This window comes from Mercurialis annua, linkage group LG2 (genome assembly GCF_937616625.2).
Source record: "Mercurialis annua linkage group LG2, ddMerAnnu1.2, whole genome shotgun sequence".
Lineage (NCBI taxonomy): Eukaryota > Viridiplantae > Streptophyta > Magnoliopsida > Malpighiales > Euphorbiaceae > Mercurialis > Mercurialis annua.
In genome coordinates, this window is record NC_065571.1 from 12,190,123 (window position 1) to 12,201,904 (window position 11,782).

General features: G+C 34.4%; 1 long non-coding RNA gene across 1 annotated transcript; it reads right to left on the reverse strand.

Moving 5' to 3' along the window:
- Window positions 1-2,040: 2,040 nt before the first annotated feature.
- Window positions 2,041-4,294, reverse strand: LOC126670707 (uncharacterized). The gene is made up of 4 exons (XR_007638778.2): window positions 4,225-4,294; window positions 4,066-4,129; window positions 2,635-2,708; window positions 2,041-2,233 (listed from the first exon to the last, which is right to left on the reverse strand). It is a non-coding gene; the product is annotated as an uncharacterized LOC126670707 (long non-coding RNA).
- Window positions 4,295-11,782: the final 7,488 nt, after the last annotated feature.

An 11,782-nucleotide genomic window follows, 5' to 3' on the forward strand; every position in this document is an offset into this window, starting at 1 on the left:
TTTCAATTTTATCACGTCCTTTAAAAAAATCTAAATTTATCACGAATTTTCATCTAAAATTTGCAGGATTCAAAAGTGTGATAAATTTCAATAGTAGGGTACACCAGTGAAAAACATGATATTAGTGACGGATTTTAGCGTCGATTCAAAATCCGTCGTTGTGAGTAGAGCAGGGTTCGGGGGCCTAATTCTGGTTTGAACCGGAGTCGATTAGGAAATGCCTCTTGTATGGCTTGGATTGTCTCCACTCGTTGATACAACCCACTGGTTTGAACCGGAGTCGATTCTGATTTCACACAAACCCGAAATCCCATTTGGAAGATTATGGTTATGTCGGTTGTGGGCTTTAGGGCACGGTTGGCTTACCGGGTTACAAGTTTGGGCTTCGAGGCCCGAAATAAATAGGGGCAGGCCCATTGCAGCAGGTATTGTAAAACTACAACTAAATCCATACATGTGGTCTCAAACGGGGCCCAATTCTGAGCTCATACGAGCATGAAAACACAAAAAAAGGTAGAATCAGCTCTGGAAATATCTAGAAAACATTATGGCAGTTTATAAGAAAAACAACTAAAAAATCTAAGCATGCATCCTACGACATACCAATACAACAATTATGGCATAAGATAATAAATAAAGTGATATGAAGCTATGGGTCCTCAGAAGTACCGTTTTGAGTACTTGGCTTGTTTTCTAATGATCCGAATGTGGAATCTAGCTTCAAATCAACGCGCAGTAGGGCGTCTTTGAGAGATTGAAACGTCTTAGCTTGCTTGAAAGACTGGTGTTTGTGTGTATGGGGCGTGGATGGTTCAGCCAACAATAAGAAATTCTAGGGTTTATGTGTCAGTTTTATGCACTAGGTCAATCATGTTTAACCATGTATTGACTTTATCTTTTATTATTTATTAGTTGGAATTTTTGTTATCATCATATATTATTTATATGCTTGAATGGTTAATTCTTCTTAAGGTCATCAAGTATGTGACTTGATAGTAAAACTCTTAGGATTAATAAAGAATTATATTCAAATTATCCCTAGTCTTAATAGTACATTAACACTAGTATGATGTTGACTGATGATTATATTTTACTAATCATGTATATGAGTATTAAATCAAATCATAGGTTCCATTTAAGAAATGAAGCATTGAATGACCCATCATGAGAATACTATATAGATCATTGTCATAAATATCTCTCATTATAGTAATATTAAACCAATCCTTTTACCTTGAAATCACCATGAATTTCTACATAACTATTTCACATTTTGATGCAGTCTTATATTATCTTAAATATGATAATGGAATAGATTGTCGTTGGATATAAAAGTAACTATGTGAGAAATGTGAGTGACTGAGAAGAAATTGGTCCCTCAATTATTTCCGATATCTATGAGCCCCTTGAAAAGATAGACTGAAGAAAATACATGGCTATGCTAAATGAATTGATAAAGAGTTATCATTTTAAGTATACTTAGCATCAGTAAACTAATAATTGATTATTATATGGATGACAATATTATGCCTTATATTCAATCTGGATATCGTGAGAAAAAGGGATTAAAATATTATATTAAGGTTAAATCAGATAATCTCATATGACTTGGATTGTCATAATGTCTTACTAGAGGCTACTTATGACTTATGGGTCGAAATAGAGATTTTGAGTCCACTGACAACGTTATATGAACTTAAAGGGTCGAACACTAAGAGTCAAAAAACAGTTATGGGTTGTACAAGCCTAATAGAATAAAGTTATTAATAGATTATTATATATATAATTCGTAATATATATAATGTCACGACCCAATTTCATGGATCGCGACCGGCGCTAGGGTATGGGTATGGTCGTACCAAAACCCGTAGCAAGCCTCGCGGAAAACAATCAAACATATAAACCTGCAGAAACACTGCTCGGGTGCAACCGAGACTCCAACCTAAGTCTAGCAATTTATATCACAGTTCTAATATAAACAACTTAAATATCTGAAATACTCAGCTGAACCGATCTCAACAGCATGTTTTATATATAACGAGATAAATCCAGAGTATACATACCAAAGGTAATAATAAAATAATCGGACCAATCCGACAATTCAGAGTACGATAATCAAAACAAATACTAGTCCTACTGCGGTCTAAGAGTTTAAAACAATAGAGTAGTTTTATTAACATAAAAACCTCCAAGAATCAAAAATTGGAGATGACCAAGCTTTTAAATCATAAACCTGGAAAAATTGGGAAAACAACAGGGTCAGATATACTGAGATGAGTTCGCAATACTATTTACATTTATTAAGTTTAAAACCCTTAAATCAAAACATTTTATACTAATATAGTATGATTATGGAAAAACAGTATTGAAATGATCCCAGCGTAAGTATGACATAGCATACTGAAAAATAAACCCAGAGTGGACGGGAACTAATCCTCGTCAAATTACCAGCGTAAGCAAGACCACAGTCTGCCGATCCCAGAGTATATACCGGTGCACACAGTCTCGATACAAGCCTATCGAGTAGCTCGTTTCAATCCAGATCCATAATCGCTTAAAACAGTTCCAAAACATTTATAATACTAAAATAAAATGTGGTACTTAATAAAGCGGTAAATAGCACTACAAACTCACTGCTTGCTTATCCACGTGAATCTTGGCAAACAGCTAACCCTGCGTAGACTCCGAAGCACGAGCAGTCGACGGGTCTAAAACATTATACAAGTTAAAATTCGAACAAGCCCTAACTCTAAGAATACTAGACACCACATAGGACTAGCATCTCGAACACAACCAAAGAATCAACCAAGGTGACCAAGTACAACCAATGTATATCCAAAATATTTCATTCAAACCAAATAACAAAGTTAGACAAATTAAGTTTAGGTGAGTTCTTATCTTTAAAACAAAACCAAAGTCCTTTCATAGCTTAAATACTTTATTTAAAATCAAAAGATTTCCCAAAGTAGTGTGTTAGCCTTAACTGCAGTATAGCTCAACATCACATGTCGGGAGACCACGTCTAACCCGACCCATCCATAAACCAAAGTTAAAACCAAAGTCTTAAATCAAATCTTAAATGAAACCAAAGTTATTTTAATAAGAACTCATACCCTAACTTAACAATGCCAAAACATAATTTAGCCAAACAAGCTTGCCAACACTTGGCAAGTAACACCCAAGGTACATACACTTAAATATATCACTTAAATAGACTCGATTAGATTCAACACCTTTCAAGTTTATCTTGAACCTAAAATAGGTTGACCGAACGCAAAATAACCATTTAACACCTTACATGCCTTATATCTCATTAAACCCATTGATAAACCACAACTTAAGATAAGCTAACGTTTGTAACGAGATTAAATCATTATTTTAAAACACTTTTCAGCCCTTAGTAACTTGGTTACAATCACCCTAAGTGAGCAAAATACAAGCCACAACGTTTGCTAAGCCTTTAATTCAATATCACCCAAGTAACATCTCAAATGCTTTAAACTAACCTTTGCAAATAATTTCCAGCAAGGTTAACAATTCAAAACAGCGAATTAAACCTTTGTAAAACCTTAATTCACCTATGATTAAGCCTTAGTCAAAATATCACAAATCCCCCAATGTATTAGTTGCTAGTTATTAACCTATTTACCCTTCAAAGGAGATTTCCAGCTTTTAACTTAAACTTCAAAATAGAATTTAATCCAACAATGTTAATCAATTGATAGTACGATGTCATAAGCACAATTCCTTTAACCGACCCAATGTATTGATTAACATCTACAACCTATGATTTATTTACTCAAAGATTTCCAGATTGTAATAAAAGCTTAAAACAAGAATTTCAATTCAAAACATTACCCAAAGCATTAATCCTCCAATTAACTTAAGCAAATCAATCCACCCAATGTATTAGTGACAAGAACAAGCCAATAACCACACCGATTAACATTTACAGATTTTAGAATCAAGGCAAAACAGATATGTAAGCCAAGCTACCCAAAGTATTGAATTAACACATCATCTAGCAATCTCCACAAACTATAACAAAGATTTAGAGCCACTAACCTTTTGGAATAGATTAAGAACAACCAAGGGAAGAGAACCCATAATATATTTGATTAGAACAAGCCTACAATCAACCAAACGCCATAACTAATGAATCCAATTCAAAGAGACAAGGAAATCGATGAATTAAACAACAAAGGATAGGTCTAGAACACTTACTGAATGTCTAAATCACCAAGGAAAAGTAGGAAATCAGTTGGGAATGAGTTAGAATCGTGTTTAGGGTTTTAGGAAAAAGTGGGGGCTGATTAGGTTTCAGAAACGGGGCTTTTATAAGCTTTCCCGTTGTGAACCGGTTTACTGGCCGGTTCTACTGGGCAGAACCGGTCAATGAACCGGCCATGCTAAAAGTGAACCGGCCCTCTGGCCGGTTCTACTGGGTAGAACCGGTCAGAGAACCGGTTTACCCTCTGCTCAGCAAAACTGAGCAAACCGGACCTCCAAACCGGTTCTACTCAGTAGGTCCGGTCCTAGGTCCAGTCAAGGCCTTAAAACCGACTTAATACATGTCCGAACACGTCCCTAAAGCTACGATACGATCCGCCAATCGCACACACAAGTGTGAACCAAACCGACACCAAAACACATGCACAAACCGAAGTGAAAACACGGCTAGTGTTCAACCTAAACCGAACATTATACGGTCAACCAACCTTCGAATCGAGTCAGAAAAACACGGGGTATTACATATAATAATATGTATATATTAATTGAATTTTGAATTTAAGGATAAGTGTTATTCTTAAGATATTATCTTTTAATGGTAATATTAATAATTAATATATATATGTGTGTGTGTTGTTATCAAAAAGGAGCTTTGATATGCATAAACTCAAAAAATTTATAAAAAACGCAGCGTTTAAATTTGATTGCAACACACGTATTTTGAATAAACCTTAGATGTGTTATTTTTCTATAAATACACTCTTAAGGTTAGGGTTTTATGAATGTGTTTTTCAAAATAAAACACAAGGCATAATTACTAAATATTACTTATAAATTCGTAATTGCTTAGCAAAGCAATAGTGATAGCACACAAGCACTCGTTTCGGGAAAGGTCTGTTCATGTGGATACTTGCAGAGAACGTAGAGTTTTAGATGAGTGAAAATGTGTAAAGTGATAACTTTTTAATATTAGGATTGGATTAAATCTCTATTTTATAAATTAATCCTGTATTTAGGCTTGGTGGCTAAGTAAAGGATGTCTAAAAGTTGGTTTTGGTGCCCGAAAGTGTTAAAAAATGCTTTTGGGACCGTATGGGTTCGGGTATGGTCAATTTCAATCCGTCAAATTTGCAAGTTGGTCTATAAACTTTTGATAGATTGCAATTAGTCTGATTTGCAGACTTATACTACATTTTCTTTGAATTTTTATAGGCTATTTACGGCTAATTACATTTCAATCCCTAAGCTTCGCAGTTATGCAGTGATCACGCATGCTTGAATTTAAACAATCGAATCGATGGGTCGTCACCCGGACAAATTTCTTTGAAAATTATCATTGGACGCTTCAGTCCCTTATCACTTTTTACCTGTCTGGAAAATAGGTGTCTACAGTCACTATAATTTATCTTGCCGACGGATCTAGCGATGGATTTTGAATCTGTTTCTAAATCAGTCAAATAATTAGCTATTGCTATTTTGAAATCCGTTTCTAAAAATTAATTATTTAAAAACAATTATCAAAATTATTATTTATTAAAAAAATAATTATTTTGAAAAAAATTACAAAAAATACTAGTTTAAAAATATGAAAAACAATTATTTTTTAAAAAGATTATTAAAAAAAATATTTTTAAAAATAATATTTTAAAAATAATTAATTAAAAAAACAATTATTAAGAAAATAAGAAAAAATAACAACAAAATCACCCATGACCCCTGACCCCTGACTTTTAGGGCTACGGGTGCTAAACCCCCTAATGTTTAAAAACGGGCGCTAAACCTCCTGATCTATATGTCGGCGCTCACAAAACCCCCTAAGCCCCAAATATGACCAAAGTACCCCTGGCGTCGTCTTTTTCAGTCAAATGTCATTTTAAAAAAAAAACTGACAGCGCCACGTCATTTGCCACGTCAGCAAAATACCTTAAAATTTTCAAACACCCAAAATACCCCTAATTTAATTTAGAAAAAGACAAAAAAATCAAACCAATCCAATTTTATCCAACCATTCGATTAACCCAACAAAAAACCAACCATCACCACACCCAACCGCCGCCACAACCCTACCACCGCCGGAAAATTTTCCTGTCATCTTCTTTGAATTGAAGAAGACCGGAAATTTTCCGGTCATCATGTTGTGCATTAGAAGACGACCCAGCTGGGTCGTCTTCTCAGGCGGGAGGACGACCCAGCGGGGTCGTCTTCCTCAGGAAGAAACTGAAGAAGACGACCCAGCCGGGTCGTCTCCTGTTCTTCGAAGAACAGAATTTGTGTTCTTCGAAGAGGACGACCGGAGACGGCGGGGTCGGCGGCGGCGGCGAGTGTTTGGGTTGTTGGTGGATGGGTTGGGTTGGATTGAGTTGGGTTGGATTGATTTGGGGTATTTTGGGTATTTTAATTTTATTTTATTTTTGATGACGTGTCAGATGATGTGGCACAGTCAATTTTTTTTTTAAGAATGTCAGTTGACCAGAAAAGTCAGGGGTATTTTTATCCTCGGGAGGTTTTATGAGCACCGACACAAAGATCAGGGGGTTTAGCACCCGTTTTTAAACATCAGGGGGTCTGGCGACCGTAGCCCTAAAAGTCAGGGGTCATGGGTGATTATTAGCCTCCAAAATAGGATAGCTTTTTTTTTGTTAATCACCAATTAAGCTATTTTTTTTATATTGTCACCATGTTTATTACTCACTTCATCACAGAGTGATAGACAATTTAGGAAAAACACAAATTTTAAAAAATTTAGTAAATCAATATAAAATGAGTAATTTTATAAACACATACCGCACTTGTCCCACTTTAATGCAGTGTTAACTTAGTCTTTTCGTGGTGTTTGCTCTATTTTAATGTAATATATTATATTAAAGAAGAGTATATATGCCATTTAATAACATAAGTAATAAATGACTACTGATGGAGTATGCCTTCTGATCCGATGATTTAACCTGCAAAACAGGATAGAAGCTAACCGGACGGTGGTTTTCCGATTAACTCTCCAATGCTAAAGTCAGTTTAGGATTTGAGCAGCGTTTTGAGTATATGAATGTAGTTTTATGTTTAGGCACACCTCAAACTCCTTATATAGTAGATGATAGTATACCTTGTAGAGTTGGAATAGGAAAGTGAATCCTATTTAGTATGGTTTGACCATGATTAGGAGTATAATTCCTTATTCAGGCATGAGCCCTATTTAGGAACGTCTTCCTAAATAGTCTCGTCTTCCTAAGTTAGAGGTTATCTTCCTAAGTTGGATTTTGTATCCAAATAGGAAAGATATTCGAGAGATATTTGATAATTAGTCCGACTCCCAGGGTCAACGCGCTTTATCCGAGTCCTTAGGGATTCGGTTTTATCCTTATGAATGAGATAATACTCCAGTCGAGACGGATCTTTATAAGTTCAGCCACCGGTTTCGTCTGGTTTAGCCCTTTGGGCGGGAGTCCGGTATCGTCTGAGAGTGGATCTCATGCGACTCGACTCCATAGTAGTCAAGGTAGGATTCGGTATCCATCAGTAGCCCCCCCCCCCCCCCCCCCCGGCAAATGAGCTGAAGAGTTGGTATTTATGCCTCGGTAAATTTTAGCTCTTTTTGAGGCGAGTAGATTTATACTCTAGCGCTTCGTTTTGCTTCTTCAGCAAGATTTCTATTTTTTATCCTTCTGCCACATGTCGTTTGTTGATTTTTCCTTATATTTTGATTTTAAAACTAGTGTATGTTCATGTCTTCTCTAACTTATACTTAAACCTTTCAGTTGTGTATTATTCCCATTTTTTGCTTTCTTCAATATTGTATTACTCTGAACGTCGATTTGCCCCATTCTTTAATCTTCAAGCTTGAATTCCCAGGTAATCCTTGTAGTTAATATAAGAGTTTTTTTATTATGTTTGCTTCATTGTCTGAGTAGTTCTTTTCTTTCTTTCCCTTCTGCGTTTTGTCCCCTTCCCATTTTTTGGGTAACTTGTTCTTGGTGTTCTTTATTTTCTGGGTAATTTTCCTTCTTTTGGTCCTCTTCTTTTATCGGGCTTTTTGTAATATCTGTTTGTGCATGCAAAATGACTAAGACCCACTTATGTCTGCTACATGATAGAAACCCCATAATTAGATGCTTGTCTATGAGTATTTGATACATGCCTCATATGTCAATTCAGATCAAGTCATATGCGCGTCTAACACAATTTCCAGCTTTAAATTCACCAGCTTTCCATACTTGTTTATTTTCCTGCACTTTATCTCGTGGAGTGCATTTATGATTAAGATGAGATATACCGGATAAGCCCAATAAATAAATGTAATCGACAAGTCAAGTACAAGAGTTCTGGTCGTGTCCATCGAACCCGATCTTTTGGTATAATGCACGATGATCTCACCCATAAGCGTATGAGGTTGTCTAGTCGGTAGAAAAGACATTTCCTAGCTTAGTTAGGTGGTGACTCCATTTTTCAAAATCTAACCAAATCTGAAGTCAGCCATAATTCTGGGTAAACAGACCTTGAACCCCACTCCGCTCACCACGTTCTTACTTCAGCAATGCACCCGGTAATCACAGACCCTACGTCGTTTAAAAGGTTCTTTTTGGAGTCCATGTGGATTTTGTTTTCACTTTTGAATTATTTATATTATCACTGTTAAATTTAACAGATTTGACTTTCACTTTCAGACTTCCATTCGTCGAATCTATATCTTAAGTATAAAGTTGAAGCAATATCACTGTACATTGAACAGTAACATTGCTTCAACTCATTTTGCCCCTCTTAAATCTTTTTCCAACCTACAATAATGCTTTGAATTTGTGGGTACAATTGGAATTTAATCCAAAAATGGTTGTTACATGGCATTTGTACTTCATTTACTTTATTGTGAGTACATTTACATAATGATTGTCTTCTTGAAGAAGTGGTTGTAATGGCTCCCTTTTTGAAAAAGTAGTCCCCTAACCATGTGCATCTTGACACTTGGCTTATATGATATGATAATATTGGCAGCTATTATGAAGCTCGGCTGGACGATTTCTATCCACATCTATTAACACTTAATTCCTAACTTTAACCCTGCACAATAACATTATAAAAGCAGTTATTGGAAGAGGCCACAACAATACCCAATGCATTTGTAGTTCTTTCTATTTAAATTACTTTGCTGTTATTATTTTTACTTACAACATCACTCTCCATTAATTGTTTGATAAATAGAATTTTTCTAATTTGTTCAGGACTTATTAGTGCAAGTGTAAGTGCAACCACAAAGAAACATCAATGTTTTAGAAGAAAGAAACATTATTTAAAGGTTCGTCTCTTATAGTTGTTCTCTCATTTATTAAAAAAATATGTCATTAATTAACATTTATTCACTACACATTCAGAGAATGTTGAATCATCACTCGGCCTTCAGTTGAAGACATACTTTCTTTCGCTTATATTAATTTTTGAACTTTTAAGTGACATTATTTTTGTTTATACATGCTTCCAAAAGATGGGTTAGAAAGTTGAAAGCATCACAGCCAAAATGATAATAATAAGAGACTCGATGAATCAAAGGCTTCCACAACAATACACTAAGACGAAGTGGCCATCAGACAAAAGAAAAAAGAAAAAATTGCTAACTAAAAACAAAATAATCATAAGAATATTTTGATTGAATTACTTGTCAAAGTAAAAAATAGACGAACACAAGTCATAAAACAGTAGCTTTAAAAATGAACTTTCTTTTGTGTCAGACCAGAGATGTTTTTGTTTTGTTGTGTAACCCTCTTGCTCGACCCATTTTATATGTGCTGAATAGAGAACAATCTGTTGATTCGCAACATAAGAACAGGAAACAATGACTTGGTTAATTCAATTGTTTATGAAACTAAAATTTGAAGAACAAATGGCTTGGTTATCAGATTACCTTGGTTATCATTTTAACGTACTTTTATAATTTTTCACACCACTAAAAGTTTAATTTAAAAATAAAATGTATAGTTTAATAATTTTAACTTGAAAAAGATAGCTGCAAAACTTTAATAATTTCTATTATCCGATTCAGATGATGATGATTATTAACTCGACGAAATGATCTTTCCATCAACCGTCATAATCAGTTTTGTCTTTTCGAATTTTGTAGCGTCTCTATATTGCCCTTTGTATTGACTTACATAGTATTTTTTTTTTAATTTAGGATGTTCTGTGTTTGAGGTATTTGGCCGGACATTTTAATACTTACTTATAAATAAAAACCTTCATATAAAAAGAGTGGGTAAGTTTCTGGGCTTCAAATTGAGCGTCAAAACCCAATAGACAGACCATTAGATTCCATTCACTGACAAAAATGTTGAGACCAGCGGATATGATTATGCCTCCTTAATTGTTTACTCGTGTATTTTATTAAAGTAAATTCTACTTTTAACGATACATAGAACAATTATTAAAAAATTGTTAGTCGTGTGTCGTTAAATTTAGTGGTTATGTCAAAATTATAGAAATGGTTTTTCCGAAGCAACGCGAGGATCCATACTAGTAACTTACTAAAACCATTCTTGTTAGTGTAAGGACCAAGTAAAGAAAAATGCCTAATCTTCCAAAAAAAGGTCAACCTTTTAGCTCCTTTTCAATTTCACCCCGATGTTGTAAATCACCATTTATACTCAAATCTATACCTTTCACTTTCAATTGTACCAACAAATACTAACTTAGCCTCTTTTCCAATGAAAAAATGTTCAAATAAGCCATTTATTCTATTTTTTTAAAATGGAAAAGAGTTAAATAAGTCATTTATAAAGACTTTTTTGAATTTTTTTAAATGAAAAAGAATCTAATTTACAAAATTGTGTATAATTGAAATTCAAATATGCAAATTTAAGTATATTTGGTGATTTTATAATGTCGGAAAGAAATTAAAAAGAGACTAAAAGGTTCCGGTTTTTTTGTGACACTGAACCAAGAAAAGAACTAGGTTAAGGACAAAATGCACAAAATTCAAAATATCGCCTAAAAAAATCCAAATTTTTGCTCTTTTCATAAATTTTAAGTAATTTTTTTGATGTCATAAATCGGGTTTTTGATATTTTGGTGTCTGATAGGAGAAAAAAATTCCGGTTTAGTGCCTCTTTGGAATTTAATTCCAAAAGAGTGCCTGGACCAACGCGTTCCGCATTGTGGAAATGCGGAACACGTGGCGTTCCGCATTGCTACAATGCGGAACACCTTAATTAGCTGATTAATTACTTAATCAGCTAATTAGCAGCGTTCCGTATTGTAGCAATGCGGAACGCTGCTTCTCTCCAATGATTGGGGAGCACTTTTGTCTCCCCAATCATTGGTGAGATGCAATGATTGGGTAATAAATTACCCAATCATTGCAATGAAATAAAAAATAATAACAAACTATTATAAAAAACGATTTTAACAAATAATATAATATTAATTTTATTTAACCAACGATTTTAACAAACGGTTATAAACGATTATCCTTTATACATTTGACTCTACATTTTTTATATGGTTGGTTTTTAATTTCTTTAAACAATAAAATTATTCAACTTAAGTCATTTCCATTTATATTTATCCTTTATAC